The 16,491-nt window shown below is 44.3% G+C and overlaps 1 protein-coding gene across 5 annotated transcripts in view; it reads right to left on the reverse strand.

Moving 5' to 3' along the window:
- The window catches only part of ECHDC2 (enoyl-CoA hydratase domain containing 2), a 60,177-nt gene that overhangs the window by 42,833 nt on the left and 853 nt on the right, over positions 1-16,491 (reverse strand). The window lies entirely within an intron of this gene.

The raw sequence follows: 16,491 nt of genomic DNA on the forward strand, positions 1-16,491 counted from the left end.
GCTTCTAACCAAAAGAATGCAGCTAAGATCATAAAATGTCACTTCCAAGACTGCAGTTTAATTATATGGCACTGGTGATGAGGTGTTAGTTCCATCATTAGGCTACAATGCATACATAAGACTCTCTCTTGCTAGGGCACACTAGCCAAACTAGTGGGCCTATAGAGAGGGTCATGTGGCAAGCAACTAGAGGCAGCCCCCAGCTTGGAAGTAGATCTCTCCTTAGTCAAGCCTACAATGAGACCACAGCCCTGGCCAACTCCGGGGATTACAACTCAGTAAATCCCTGAAGCAGAGAACCCTGCCCAATTATGCTTGAACTTCTGACCTCCAGAAGCTATAAGACAATAAATGTGTGTTATTTTAAAGCTTGAGTTATTGTAAGGCTTAAAGTTATTGTAAAGCTTGAGGTAATTTGTTATGTGGCAATAGAAAACTAACACAGTCACGACATCTTGAGATTGATAGAAACTTTCTCTTCTTCACTTTCCTGTTCTGTCTCCTTTCTTACTGGCTGGATGTCTCCCATATTTCATCTCTATCCCTTCTCTCCATCTTTATCTTCTTCTTCAGAAGACAAATAGGGTGCTTGGCTCAAGTCACAGCTTAGCCATTGACCTTGGGCAAGTTGGTTTACTCTTCAGGCCTTCAATTTCCTGATCCATAAAAAGAAATTTTAAAAAGGTTGTTAGAGGATTTAAGGCGATAATGCTTGGGCCACCTAGCTAGCTCAGTTGCTAGAGCATGTGACTCTTACTTAATCTTGGAGTTGTAAGTTCAAACCCTATGCTGGGTGTACAGAGTATTTAAAAATAAAATCTAAAAATCTAAAAAAAAAAAGATGATGCCCATAAGTGCTTATCCAGAGTTTATGGGTATAGTAACAGGAAAAAGGCATAGATGCTAGGGAAAATTCCAGGATTCAAGAGAAGGAAAGAACTTCAAGCTGGGTGCTATGAGGAGCCAGACAGGGTGTCTTTGGCTTTCATTCAGTTTGTACTCCTACATGTCAAATCCTGGAGAAATAAGAGAGAACTCAGCCATGGTCCTGAAGCTTTTTGTTGAGCTCTGATACCGAGAGCATTGCCCTCTGCAGTGCAGTAGATCTGTATCACACTATCTCCGATCTTACCAAACCCATAAGCCACTGGTTAATAATTTCCTTAGCAGCTGACCTTAGCTCACTTCTAACTGGATGGCCTCCATCTCAGGTCAGGTAATATAGGGGGGAGTGGCAGGGACCAAGAGCAGGCTGCTTTGGGTCACTTTGGCATGAAGATTATTTAAGTTAAAAAACAGTCAAACCCAGCAAATTCAGGAAGAGCTCTTTACCTCCCCCTCCCCAACAACTGCCCAAAAAGAATTTAGATACAGGATCTGATCCAGGAAGAGCGTTATCACCATAAATAACTACTATGAACTATGTATGGTAGACTGGAAGGAACATAGCAAGACCTGATTTGTTATTGTTGTTTAAGATTTATTTATTGATTTATTTTAAAAAGATTTTATTTATTTATTTGACAGAGAGAGAGAGATCGCAAGTAGGCAGAGAGGCAGGCAGAGAGAGGAGAGGAAGCAGGCTCTGATGCGGGGCTCCATCCCAGGACCCTGGCATCATGACCTGAGTGGAAGGCAGAGGCTTTAACCCCCTGAGCCACCCAGATGCCTTGTTTAAGATTTATTTACTTGAGGGGCACCTGGATGGCTCAGTCGGTTAAACGGACTGCCTTTGGCTCAGGTCATAGTCCTGGGGTCCTGGGATGGAGCCCAAAGTCCGGGTCTCTGCTCAGTGGGGAGTCTGCTTCTCCCTCTTTCTCTGCTCCTTCCCCCAACTTATGCTCACTCTCTCACTCTCTCAAATAAATAAATAAAATATTTTCAAAAAAAGGTTTATTTGAGAGAGAGGAGAACTCAAGAGAGCAAGTAGAAGGTAAGGGACAAAGGGAGAGAGAGAAAGACGTTAAGCATACTTGCTGACTGCTGAGCCTGAGCAGCAACCAAGACTCAGAAGTTTAACCCCTTAACCGACTGTGTCACCCAGGCACTCTATGGCCTGTTTGATCAAAGTCCTCTATGTCCCATTGTTTCTGGGTGGCCCAGCAAACATTTGTTTAGCAAACATTTACTCCTTTTCATCTTTTTTGTGAATTGTATTCCTTCCCTCTGAAGTTCCAGACCCCTACCTTCTTCTCCTTAGTTCAGAGTGACTTATGTATCTCATTTTGCCCGTTTTTGGAATTTCCATGTCTGTATGAATTCCCTGTACATACAGAATTAAATTTGATTTTCTCCTGTTAATCTATTTCACGTCAATTTGATTCTTAGTCCAGCCAGAAAGACCTTGAAGAGGACAGAAAATTCTTGCTCCCTGGAAGAGTCAATAGAAAGCACACTGTAAGGGGTACCAGGGTGGTTCAGTCAGCTAAGCATCTAACTTCTGCTCAGGTCTCAGGGACCTGGGATGGAGCCCCACGTTGGGCTTCCTGCTCAGTGGGGAGTCTGCTTCTCCCTCTCCCTCTGCCCCTACCCCCTGCTTGTGTGCGCGCGTGTGCGTTCTCTCTCTCGCAAATAAATAAATCATTTATTTTTTAAGAACTTTTTTTTTTTAAAAGATTTTATTTATTTATTTGACAGACAGAGATCACAAGCAGGCCGAGAGGCAGGCAGAGAGGGTGGGGAAAGTAGGCTTCCCGCTGAGCGGAGAGCCTGATGTGGGGCTCAATCCCAGGACCCTGGGATCATGACCAGGGCGGAAGGCAGAGGCTTAACCCACTGAGCCACCCAGGCGCCCCAGATAAAATCATTTAAAAAAGAAAAAAGAAAACACTGCAAGGTATTAGGGACCAAGTGGTTTTACAACCCCATACTATATAGAAGGGGAAACTGAGCCCCAGAGAAGAAGTGAATGTGCCTTATATTAACAGCCAGACTCAGCTGGCAATCCTTACTTCCACAGAGCTAACAAACAGCCTATGAGAGAGCCCAGTCCAGATACATGGAAAGTAAAGGGATAATGGGAGGGGGAGGAGTAATTGCAGAAGGACTTATATCAGCAGAGAGGAAAGAGAATTCAAGGGGACAAACCAGAAGTGGGACGGTGTAAGATGAACCCCCGGCTCGAAGAGAGAAGATGAGAAGGTGAGGTTGTGGTGCTGAACCCTGCACACCCAGCTAAGGAATTGAGTCAAATCATAAGAAGAGCCAAGAGTGGTTAAAAATCTAATCCCATTTTCTTTTCTTTTTTTAAAGATTTTATTTATTTATTTGACAGAGAGAGACACAGGGACGGGACACAAGCAGGAGGAATGGGAAAGGGAGAAGCAGGCTTCCCACTGAGCAAGGAGCCCGATGTGGGACTGGATCTCAGGACGCTGGGACCAAGACCTGAGCCAAAAGGCAGATGCTTGAGGACTGAGCCACCCAGGCGCCCCAACTAATCCTATTTTCAAGGGCAACAGGTAAAGAAGTGCAGAATGCGGTGGTGCCATCAGCTTCCGTAGGAGCAGAAGCCCTGCCTTCTAATGCAAACATCAAATGACTCTAAAATGGGCTGGAGGGGAATGGATTCTCCTCTGTGAGCCTCCCCCTCCTCCTGCCTCCTCCACCTTTTCTCAGTAGTTCCTTTCTCATGGCCTTTCTCCAGCCTTGTACTTGCCCTCTAGCAAGGGCAGAGGCTTAATCTGCCAATCCTTGGGGGTGTTTTGGGGATAAAACATTCTGTCATTTGCAAGTGAGCCTTAATTTGACAAGTGATTGTTTTGTAAAGTTGAGGCACAAATCCTTGTTTCAGGTCACTGATTATCAAAGAGATAGTGATATGGAGAGCCTGGGTGGCTCAGTGGGTTAAGCCTCTGCCTTTGGCTCAGGTCATGATCTCAGGGTTCTGGGATCAAGCCCCACATCTGGCTCTCTGCTCAACAGGGAACCTGCTTCTCCCTCTGCCTGCTTGTGCTCTCTGGCGCTCTCTCTGTCAAATAAATAAATAAGATCTTAAAAACAACAACAACAACAACAACTTAGAATCAGCTTGCATTCCCACCAACAGTGTAGGAGGGTTCCCTGCACTGTTTGCTGCTCATCATGACCCCCTGGAGTCATACCATAAGCACCTGGATGGACCCTTGGATAGATTCTAACTGCCATAAGCCCACTGCCTTATTTCAGCAGGAAGCAGCCAGAGCGGTCATCATCCCATTCCGTAAGGGCAGTTAGAGTTACTGTTCCAGGGGGCGGAATGAGGAAGGGACAGGGGAGCTATGTAGGGAGAGATAGGGAGCTAAGTGATCAGGCTCTCAGAAATCCCCAAAAGGTGGAGGTGTGGGGAAACCAGAAATAAGGGGACAAATCGGACCACCCTGCCCTAGGCGTGGGGGTGGGTGTCTTTATGGTAACAACCTGTGACCAACAAAGAATGACCGCCCCTAAAAAAGGAGTAAGTCAAGAGGATTGGTTAAGTTAAGAGGATTTAAGTTCCCTGGTTAGCTTTCTATAAAAGACCAACCCTAATGGCCCTGGTTGACAACCCTGGTGGGGACCCCTCTCATTCTTGAGAGGTTTTTCTGTATCTTCACTTAATAAACTTCTCTACATTGTCAAACAAACAAAACAAAACAAAAACCTTTGAATCAGGCAGGGGGGAAGACGAAGGAATAAACACAAGATGTATACAGTACACCACCATCTATGTACATTAGAACTACGTAAATTAGGGCGCCTGGGTGGCTCAGTGGATTAAGCCGCTGCCTTCGGCTCAGGTCATGATCTCAGGGTCTTGGGATCGAGCCCCGAATTGGGCTCTCTGCTCAGCAGGGAGCCTGCTTCCCTCTCTCTCTCTGCCTGCCTCTCTGTCTACTTGTGATTTCTCTCTGTCAAATTAATAAATAAAATCTTAAAAAAAAAAAAAGAACTACGTAAATTAAAACACAAACCAAGTTACAACAAATTTAGGGAGAGGGCTTGGGATTGGGGAGAAAGTAAAGCCAAAACAGAACTGGTTTTGCACTGATGGTAAATGAGGTCCGTGAGTAACCCCACTGAATGCACTTTGGTCTCCTCTCACCCCTGCAAAAACAACACAACAGGTGCAATCGAAAATGTTCTCTGCCAGTTGATGAGGGAGAAGGCAGGCTGAGGGCAAAGCACAAGCTGCTTTGTGACACCTGCCCCTGCCCTACACCCAGCTAGAACAAGTGCGACATTCCTCAGGCACACCTGGCTGCCCCAGAACAAAGGAAAGGGGAAAAACAAAAGGTTAACTGCTAGAGATCAGCTTCCAGCAGGACTCCAGTCTTGATCCATTTGCAACTGCTTTAATGATTCATAAGAAAAAAGCAATCTCCAGAAACCTATAGACTCAACTTCTTGGTGCCCTAACATTACCCACCTGTCCAGAGGATAGAAAATCTTACATAATCAGTCCCTCTTCATGATGAGGAAACAGAAGGCTGGCTGAGGACAAAGCAAAAGCTGACACCCAGCAACCTTCTCCCACCCCCACTCCTGGGAGGGACATATGTGACATTCTTTAGGAATCTCCCAGCTATCTTAATAGCTTGCTAAAAAGGGCAGAACAACCTTGGCAAGGGCAAGGACTCTTGTATCTTGTAGGTCCTCTTTAGCATACGAAAGTTCTATTGAAACCTCCCTTTTCCTTACTTCCCCCACTCCCATGATATATAACTACCCACCCCTCACAACCCAGGGGCAGCAGCTCTTCCTGCCCACAGGTGCTATCCCCATGCCTTAATATACCACCATTTTGCACCAAAGATGTCTCAAGAATTCTTTCTTAGTCCTTGACTCTGGACCTCCCTCCACCAAACCTCACATATATACTAGAATTTCATCATTTGGTGGCCGAACATGGGGGTGTGAGTCTTTACATTTGGACTCTGAGCTTCAGTGCAAAATTCTCTCCTCTTCCTTTAGTCTCATTTCAGGGGCTTTTCAAGGAGTGTGGTCTTATTGGAACACTTGCAAGTCGATTGCTCAGGCTGGAATCCTCTAACCTGTGGCTATTCTACAGGAGGAGAATGTCTGCGTTTTGGCTGGAAGTCAGTACCCTGGCCAGAATGGTAGTAAGACTCAGAAACTTGATGCCCTCTCTCTGTTCCTGTTCTTACACCAAGTGGTCTTGTCTTGGGCTCGGGACAGCCACCTAAGTCACCAGGATGGCTGCCAACCTTAAGAATCCCGTGTGAGGTTTCCTCCTGATTGGTCTAATGTGATCCCCTCCACATCCCTGGCCTAGCCGTTTCTGGCCGCAGGACCACCACTGGGAGCCGGTCAAAACCAGTACCTGATTGAATTAAAATGCAACCAGGGACCATTTCCTAGGTAAGTTTGCTGTAAGGACCACATGTGTTGAAATGTCACATAGACCATGATGGATTTCAATCTTTACTGTTTCTCGTTAGTGTCTTTTACAAACTACTTAAAGCTACGAAATTGGGTAATTTCCTCTTGACAAACTTGTCTAGTATTTCTTTTTTTTTTTTAAGTTTTTTTTTAATTTTTATTTATTTGACAGACAGAGATCACAAGTAGGCAGAGAGAGAGGAGGAAGCAGGCTCCCCACTGAGCAGAGAGCCCGACGCAGGGCTCCATCCCAGGACCCCGAGATAGTAACTTGAGCCAAAGGCAGAGGCTTTTAACCCACTGAGCCACCCAGCGCCTCACTTTTCTAGTATTTCCATGGGTTAAAATGGCAAAACAGTATGCAATCTTCAGGACAGAAGATGGCATAGCATGGCACAGTATTTTGGTCCATTCACCAGGCACCCATTGGCAACCTAGGATGCAATGGAGAAGGGTAGGGGTGCCGGCACCCCTCCAGGGCCTTTTACATGCAGGAACGCCTTCCTGGGTAAGGCAGGATTGTGATCAACAGCGATGTCTTGAGGGAAGCCTCAGGTCGATTTTGACACACGGGAACCTCTGACATAATCCTGTGTGGGACGCCACCCAGGAGTCAGGAGGGATTTGGTAATGGACCTTCTTTACTGGGAGCATCTTCAGTTTCCAAGGACTCTACCTTAGAGTGCCTTTTAACCCACTGGAAATAATTTGGATTGCAAAACTTAGGAAAGGACAGAGCTCCTGTCACACTGCATGGCCTCAGTGGGATCTATCAGTTAGATCTCCTCTGCAGGAAACAGGGCAAATGGACCTAGGGTACCTTCATTGCTCATAGCTAGGCCTTCAATGCTCTACACCAGGACCCCGACCTAAAGGCCTTTTGCAGAATGTGTTTGCCCAAATGAGTCAGCTAGTAAACTCCCTCCAGACATGCTGGATGATAATTATGTAAAGAAGCCTTCTCCTTGTAAACCCAGGTTGCTGGAGGATACACAGGCCATCCCTAGCAAAGGGGACTCTGACTTTCTCTCTGTCCCTCCTAATAGATGTGAGGGCTTCTCCCTCACTCATTTCCTGTGTTAATGGCTTTAACTGGAGCCAATTGGAGTTAGTCTAACTCAAGGCAAAGATTTTAAGGAATATTCCCAAGCAGCTGCCCAAACTCCTTTGTTTCAGGGAAATTCGCTCTCTTCTCTGGCCGGACATGGACTGCTTAACCTCTCCCCCCTTTTTGGCGGGAAAACACAGCGTGTGCTTCTCTGTTGGGGCTGATGAGCTCTAAAACCAGGAATCCTTTCTCTGCCTCTTGGCAGCACTTTGTTTCTTCTGTCTCCCCCTTCTCCCGTTTCTGCACCATCGTGGTGCGGCCTGCAAGACTGGCCTCCAGACCATGCACCAAGGCTCCTTCTCTCTTCACTACTAAGGAGCAAGAAGAGCACCCCGGACCTAACACCCCCAGCTTCAGATTTCCCCACCCGTGTCTTAGGTAAATACTGAAAATGGGGTGGGCCCTGGTGGAACATAAATCAGTATTTAAATTAAGTTACGTTTGTTGGTTTAATTAAGATAGACCTGTTTTCGAAGTTACAGCAGTAAGTGTGAAACTTTTATTCTGTCAAGGTTTACTGAAGGTCAAATAACCTCATGTTACCTCTGCTGGGTTGTTAGCAAAAAGATGACTAAACTGATGGTTCATTGTCTCAGAGTTTTCATGGGTAATTGTTTATATAGCTTTCAAAGTCTTTGGTAACCTGAAAGTTAAAGTTTTGCTTGGATGACAAATGGAATTAAATTCGTTGGACATCTAGGTCTTTCAAATAGGATAAAATACTAAGTCAAGTAAATGCTTTTGACTTACTGCAAAGAAACTAAGAATATTTAAATCTGTTGGTAAACATGTTTTGTGCTTAACTGATTTATAAATTTGCCATCTGAAAATTCTGTTGCAACAGTTCACAAGTTGTTAATACTTAACTGACTAGAGACTAAGGTGTTTCTAAGAGTACAAAATTCTAACTGTAACTAAGACTAATGGAAATATGGGAAACAATTCTGTATGTGGAAAAATAGATACTTAAGAAAGATATGGAATGGGAATGCATTTTGTTAAAGATAAAAGGTAATTTTGTTCTAAATGAGATGGTTTGAAAAGAAGTGGCTTGGGACAAAATATAAATGTAAAAGAAAGTAAAAGGTTTGTGAAGGGAAACCTTCAGAAAAAAAGTTTTAGGTGTGGTCAGAACAGACTAAGATTGAAATGAATGGGTTTTAAAGGTATACTGGTATAAGATTAAAATGGTCTCCATTCAAAAAGACAGTTTTCTTAAATTAATCTGCTGTTAGGAAGAAAATGTAAATAGTTGTTTCCTCTTTGCCTGCCCAGTAAAACCATTTCCCACATTTTGCCTGTATCAGGTCTTTAACATCCCTAATTATATTTAGGCAAGTGCTTTAAAATTTTATACGACTTTAGCAGATGTTGACAAGATTTAAATTGTAAATGAAATCTCTTTAACTCATTAGAATTTTCCTTGGTATGCTAAGTTACTCAGGAAGTATTGCTAAACAAATAATAAACCTTGGGTTACATTTGAGTAAATGCTATAACTATTCTAGAGATTCTATGCATTTCCTAAAGTTTTAAATTTTATATATAGATATAGATATAAAATATATGGATATATCTATATATAGATATTTATATTTATATTTAACATTATAAAATATTATATTTATATTTATATCTATATATAGTTTTTTTGTTTTTTTGGTTTTTTTTGGTCAGAGAGAGTGAGCACAGGCAGACAGAGTGGCAGGCAGAGGCAAAGAGAGAAGCAGGCTTCCTGCTGAGCAAGGAGCCCGATATGGGACTCGATCCCAGGACGCTGGGATCATGACCTGAGCTGAAGGCAGCTGCTTAACCAACTGAGCCACCCAGGTGTCCCTTTTATATATATATTTTTAAGATTTTATTTATTTATTTGATAGGCAGAGATCACAAGTAGGCAGAGAGGCAGGCAGAGAGAGAGGGGGAAGCAGGCTCCCTGCTGAGCAGAGAGCCCAACGAGGGGCTCAATCCAAGGACCCTGGGCTCATGACCCGAGCCGAAGGCAGAGGCTTTAAACCACTGAGCCACCTAGGCATCCCAGTTTTAATGTTTGATAGCTCATCACTTGATACTGTAATTACTGACGTGTTATGTGTCAGTGGGTCGCAGAATAACTGAGTTTCTTTGTCTACAGTATCATAGTGAAATCTCAGATCATTAACAATGTCCATTTCTGAGGTTTTTTTGTTTTAATTCTCTTGTAAAATGAGTTTCACCTTAAAGGACATTCATATAAAGGACTTTAAGGACAAAACCAGGTATTCTCTATATTAAAAATCCTAAAACTGAAATGGGTAAGAATTTCCAGAACTAAAGCTGCATTCAAACTAAACCAGAATTAGTAACATGGGGTTAAATTAACTAAAAGATGATAGTGTTAAGTCTCATTTTAAACACTGCTGGTTCTCTAATGTTTGCTCTTCCACACTAAGGAAAATTTTACTTAAGTTATCTGTGACTTACAGAAATGTAAAAATACTAATTTGTAAACAAATCAAAGCATTCAACTCTTCTATCTGAACTCTCTGAAACTCAAATGGTCTCAGTAAGTATTCTTCCATGGCAATCAGTTATTTGCATAAGTTCAGTAAGAATCTGTTCTTGTAATGGGACACCATTAGTAATTTTACCAAGACTTTGAATGGAATGTCATATTTGAGAAAGACATACATAGACTCAGATATGACCAAACAGCTTTTAGGAACTAAGGTTGACTTTATGAAACCTGGAACCATAAAGCCCCTTGGACTGTTGGCCTGGTACCCTGCCTACAGAGTTCCCAGCAGCCTCACCACGTGAGTAAAGAATGTCACTTCCTGGCAGGTGCAGATACCTCAGGATACTTTTGGGACCTCAGGAAGAGGAATCTGCCCAAATCGACAGGTATTGCAGGCATGTCTGATGGCAAGTATGTGGCTTGGCTTCTGGCCTGGAGAGGCTACTAAAAGTTCAACCTAGGGATTCCTTATAAGAAGTTCCAGCAAAGCAGATTCTTAAAGATCTATATGATCACTCACTGTTCTTGCTCATCTTATGTAAATAATTGGGCCAAGTTTGTTAAAACTGGACTTGTTTTTCAAATACATTAGTCCTGATTTGGCTATCTCTGGAAATGAGTGTTATTTTAGAGAAAAAAATTATGTTTTAATGACACACCTTTGCTGCCTGTCAAAAAGGCAGAAATTGGGGAATCCCAACCCATTTAGGACTTGCGGGAAGTTAATAAATGGGTTGAAGATATCCACCCGATGATGCCTAACCCCATACCCTACTCTCCTTCCTGGGCCCCAAAAGAACTGTGTATACCGTCTTACATCGCAAGGATGCATTTTTCTGCATACCTTTAGCAAGGGAATCTCAGCCCCTTTTTGCTTTTGAGTGGTCTGACCCACAGGAAGGGTTCCAAGGCCAGCTCACCTGGACAATACTTCCCCAAGGATTCAAGAATTCACCCACTATCTTCAACAAGGCGCTACATGAGGATTTGCATGAGTACAGAACCTCCAACCCAGGAGTCATTCTATTACAGTATGATGATGACTTGCTGATAGCTGCTGAGGACTATGAGTCATGCTTGTGGGGGACGAGAGCTCTCTTACAGACTCTGCAGGAAAAAGGGTATTGGGTGTCAGCAAAGAAAGCACAGCTTTGTCAGAGCCACGCTAATTATTTAGGCTTTGATGTCCACGAGGGAGTGCATTCACTGTCTAAGTCCAGGAAACAGGTGACCACCCGATACCCCTTCCCCACCACACCCTGACAAGTGAGGGGGTTTCTTGGGATGGTGGGCCACTGTAGGCTGTGGATACCGCGGTTCGTGGAGATTGCCCAACCTCTCTACGAACTGACTAAGGGAGGACTCATTATGGTAGAGTGGACAGCTGAGGCAGAAGCATTTTGGGAATTACAAACAGCCTTACTGAGTGCCTCAACACTGGCCATCCCAGATGTTACCAAGCCCTTCCACTTGTATGTGGATGAAAAGGCAGGGGTGGCCAAAGGAGTTTTGACTTAGACTCTGGGGCCTTGGCAAAGACCAGTAGCCTATCTTAACAAAAACTAGACCCAGTAGTGGCTGGGTTCCCCCCTTGCCTCCGCATAATTGCTGCCACAGCCCTCCTGGTCAAGGATGCAAGTAAATTGACTTTGGGTCAAAATCTCATCTTTTTTTTTTGTTTTGTTTTGTTTTTTTTGTTTTTTTTTTTAAAGATTTTATTTATTTATTTGACAGAGAGAAATTACAAGTAGATGGAGAGGCAGGCAGAGAGAGAGAGGGAAGCAGGCTTCCTGCTGAGCAGAGAGCCCGATGCGGGACTCGATCCCAGGACCCTGAGATCATGACCCGAGCCGAAGGCAGCGGCCTAACCCACTGAGCCACCCAGGCGCCCCTCAAAATCTCATCTTGACCACCGGTGGATGACAAATGCCCGAGTGACAGGGTATCAGACCCTCCTCCTCAACAAACCAAAAGTGACTTTCCAGCCCCTGGTGGTGCTAAATCCAGACACATTGCTGCCAGAGGAGTTGGCTAACCACCCACACAACAGCAGGGAGGTCCTAACCCAGGTCACAGGAATAAAGCTGGGTCTCAGAGACACTTCCCTCCCGGATGCGGAGATGACTCTGTTCACAGATGGGAGTATCTACATGGTTGATGGAAAGAGGTATGCGGGGGCTGCGGTGGTTTCTCCTGAGCAGGAACTCTGGACGGCAGCCCTGCCACACAGAACCTAGGTGCAAAAAGTGGAGCTGATTGCACTCACCAAGGCACTGCAGATGGCCAAGGTCACTGCGGGCATTACAGTCTGTCCTAAAAAGAGGCCATGAAGGGATCCAAACTGCCCACACTGAGATGGAGGTGGAGGTGGAACCACATCCTTACCAACTGGGGGACTTGGTTTGAATACACCGCCACCAAGTGGGAAACTTAGAGCCTCGCTGGAAGGGACCGTTTACTGTCATCCTGACCACGCTCACAGCAATAAAAGTAGAAGTCATCAGGGCCTGGATTCACGCATGTCACATCAAACGAGCCAAGGACGAGGATGTCCCCCAGAGATGGATGCTGCTGCCGATGGACCCCGCTGATTTAGGACTAAAGCTAAGACTCAAAAAAACAATGAGTTCATTGAGTTCATTGTTGTTCCTATTGTTAAATGTTACTTTTTGGCCCCTGCATTATAAATGCCCTAATGTCATTTGTAGAAAAGAGGACATAGAACTGGCTGAAAAGTCAAGGATTTGACTAATCTCCAAAGAAAAGGGGGATACTTAGCCAGAGTGACTCCATCTCCGTTAAACAGTGATTTTGTTGTTTATGCAGTAAAACTTAAACTGACCCTGCCCGCCACCCCCAGGGGAACTTACTTAAAAGCAAGTCTGGGAAACCAGTAAAATATGGTCAACCAGTCCCTGATAACAGAGCCCAAATACAAGGATGGGTCAGGTCAGGTGGAGATAACAGAGCCCAGAATGCAGGGATAAGTCAGGCCAGGTGGAGACATCCAATCAGTAAAGCACACATACTACCTCCCTAACCACCAAAGAATGTAAACCCCACCTTTTGGGTGCCAAACTAGGGCACCAGTTCTGACCAGAGTGATAGGCTAGTTCAAACAGCTACTATAGGGTAAATTGTAATTCCATTGGCCACCCATGTGTGACCTAGCATGACTATGCAACTTTCTCTGTGTGTTACAATCTCATTGGCCAGGCTCAACCACATGGCCTTTGCTCTATAAAAGCTAGTCTGTGAGGTTGGGGGTCGTCACTCTCTCCGTAAGAGACAGTCCTGACCAGTCTGTTTGATTCTCGATACTGGCATGAAATAAAGCTTTGCTTGACCTTCGCTTTGTATCAGTCTCCCTCCTTTGATAATGGACCCCATCAGAACTTGTCAAATTTTAAACCTAGTTACCCTATGACCCTTGTACTTCTCTATAGAGCAAAACTGTTCAGAGGTTATTTTTTTTTAAAGGTTTTCAGTTTTTTTTTTAAAGATTTTATTTATTTATTTGACAGAGAGAAAGATCACAAGTAGGCAGAGAGGCAGGCAGAGAGAGAGAGGAGGAAGCAGGCTCCCTGCTGAGCAGAGAGCCCAATGCAGGGCTCCATCCCAGGACCCTGAGATCATGACCTGAGCCGAAGGCAGAGGCTTTAAACCACTAAGCCACCCAGGCGCCCCTGTTCAGAGGTTATTGATCTTACTTTATTTAGTTGGCCATATTTAAGATGCCCCTATTAAAAATACAAATGATAGTTGGTTTACTGATGACAATAGTTTTTTTGTTTTTTAAGATTTTATTTATTTATTTGTCAGAGAGAGAGCGAGCAAGAGCGAGCACAGGCAGACAGAGTGGAAGGCAGAGTCAGAGGGAGAAGCAGACTCCGTGCGGAGCAAGGAGCCCGATGTGGGACTCGATCCCAGGACGCTGGGATCATGACCTGAGCCGAAGGCAGCTGCTTAACCAACTGAGCCACCCAGGTGTCCCAGTGATGACAATAGTTTTCATAAAAGGAATAAGAAAACATGGTAATGCTGTAGTGCTCACTAGCACTTTGCAATTGCCAAAGCCTTAAAAACTAATATTAATACTGATTCCAAAGATGCTTTCCTAGTCCTACATGTCCATGGAGCAATTTGGAAGAAAAAGGGTTTATTATCAAGCCATAACTCCATAGTCCAATACAGGCCTAAAATTATTAACTCTTCTTAAGGCTGTACACCTACCTAAGGAGATAGCTGTAATTCACTTCAAAGGATGTTCAAAGGATATGACCTTAGGAACCAATGAAAGTAATATAGGGTTTATACAAGGCCACTGATTTGGGCAAAAAGGCCATGGAGGTGAGAAAAACTTCGTGAAGGAAAATTGTCCCTAGGTTTGGACTCCCTTGGTCCCTACAAAGTAACGATGGACTACCTTTTATTACACATTAAAAAGATGAATCTCCAAAACTGAATAGCCGTTGATATCTTTTTTTTTTTTTAAAGATTTTATTTATTTATTTGACAGACAGAAATCACAAGTAGGCAGAGAGGCAGGCAGAGAGAGAGAGGAGGAAGCAGGCTCTCCGTGGAGCAGACAGCCCGATGCAGGGCTCGATCCCAGAACCCTGGGATCATGACCTGAGCCGAAGGCAGAGGCTTTAACCACCCAGGCGCCCCAGCCCTTGATATCTTGACTGTAGTTACAGAAACCCAAAATTGGAGGACTTGTCTCCTAACAGAACCCAGTGGTTAGTTATATGGCCACTGTTCCCTGGGTTTTGCTTAGAATCACGGATGCATTATTAAAGCCATTACCAACCTGGCCAACCTTCCAAACTTAAAACAGTGGTGAACTTGTTCTGTCTCATTGATATGACCAACTAACATCCACTTTTGTTCCCCCTTTGGAACTGGTCATTTGGCACATGGAAGCTCTTACAAAGTACATGGTCAGTCCTAAATGCCCCTCAAAGTAGTATTTCTCTATTAAAATGTTATGGTGATACAAATATGTAAAGCAGCTTTACCAAATAGAATGGTATTGAATGTTTTAACTGCTACACAAAGTAGAAGTTGTGCTATTGATGGGGTCCGTGATCAAAGGAGCAAGACTGATACAAAGCAAAGGTCAAGCAAAGCTTTATTTCGCGCCAGCACCAAGAATCAAACCGACTGGTCAGCGCCATCTCTTACAGAGAGATCGATGACCCCCAGCTTCACAGACTAGCTTTTGTAGAGCAAAGGCCATGTGGTTGAGTCTGGCCAATGAGATCGTCTCCACCCGGCCTGACTCGTCCTTGCATTCTGGACTTTGTTGTCTCCACCTGACCTGACCGTGCTTGTATTTGGGTTCTGTTATCACTACCTGACCTGACCCATCCTTGTATTTGGGCTCTGTTATCAGGGGCTGGTCGACCATATTTTACTGGTTTCCCAGACTTGCTTCTAAGTAAGTTCCTCCGGAGGGGGTGGGCAGGGTCAGTTTAAGTTTTACTGCATAAACAACAAAATCACTGTTTAACCAAAGTGGAATCACTCTGGCTAAGCAGGCCCTTATATTATCACAAAAACAAAATACTATGGTTATGTTCCAGATTATCACAAAATATTTCTTGGGTTCTGACATACTCAAGTTAGCACTTTAAACAGTCCCTCTCTCCTTTAATGATTGATTAAACTCCTGGACTGGAAAAGGGCTTTTTGTTAACTAGTAAAAAACTTAATTTGAGCTTCATTTTCTTTTTGCTACATTAATCATGTTTTGCTGTTTCTCCCATGTCTCCTCACCTGGCATCGACTCCTTCACTGCCATAACTTCCACAGATGATCCTTTCCACTTGGGAAGATCACCTGAGCTGTCTCCCCTGGATTCAGCTGCCTCAGACTTTCCTAACTCCCCTATAAAGTCCCCAACTGACCAGTGTTGACCTGAGTAGGCAGGGACAACTCTATGCCCCTGTTCAGCGGGAAGATGTTACAGAAGCTAAGACCTTCCACCTTCCACCTTAAAGATTTCAGGGTCAAAATTGTTCAGGTGGGAATGATGAGGGAACAGAAGGCTGGCTGAGGACAAAGCAAAAGCTGACACCCAGCAGCTTTCTCCCACCCACCACTCCTAGTTGGGACATATGTGACATTCTTAGGAATCTCCCAACTGTCTTAATGGCTTGCTTAAAAAAAAAAAAAAAAAAAGGGGGCAGAATGACCTTGGCAATGGCTAGGCCTTTGGTATCTGGTATCTTGTAGGTCCTCTTTAGCATATGAAAGTTCTATCAAAACCTCCCTTTTCCTTCCTTCCCCCACCCCCATGGTACATAACCTGCCACCCCTCACAACCCAGGGGCAGCAGCTTTTCCTTCCCACGGGTCCTGTCCCCATGCCTTAATATACCACCATTTTGCACCAAAGATGTCTCAAGAATTCTTTCTTGGTCCTTGGCTCCAGACCTCACTCCACAAAACCTCAGGTATATTCTAGAACTTAATCACTCAAAACCCCTGGACTCTCTTTCTGCCCAGAGGTCCTGTCCCTG

Source organism: Mustela nigripes, chromosome 14 (assembly GCF_022355385.1).
Source record: "Mustela nigripes isolate SB6536 chromosome 14, MUSNIG.SB6536, whole genome shotgun sequence".
In the NCBI taxonomy this organism is placed as follows: Eukaryota; Metazoa; Chordata; class Mammalia; order Carnivora; family Mustelidae; genus Mustela; species Mustela nigripes.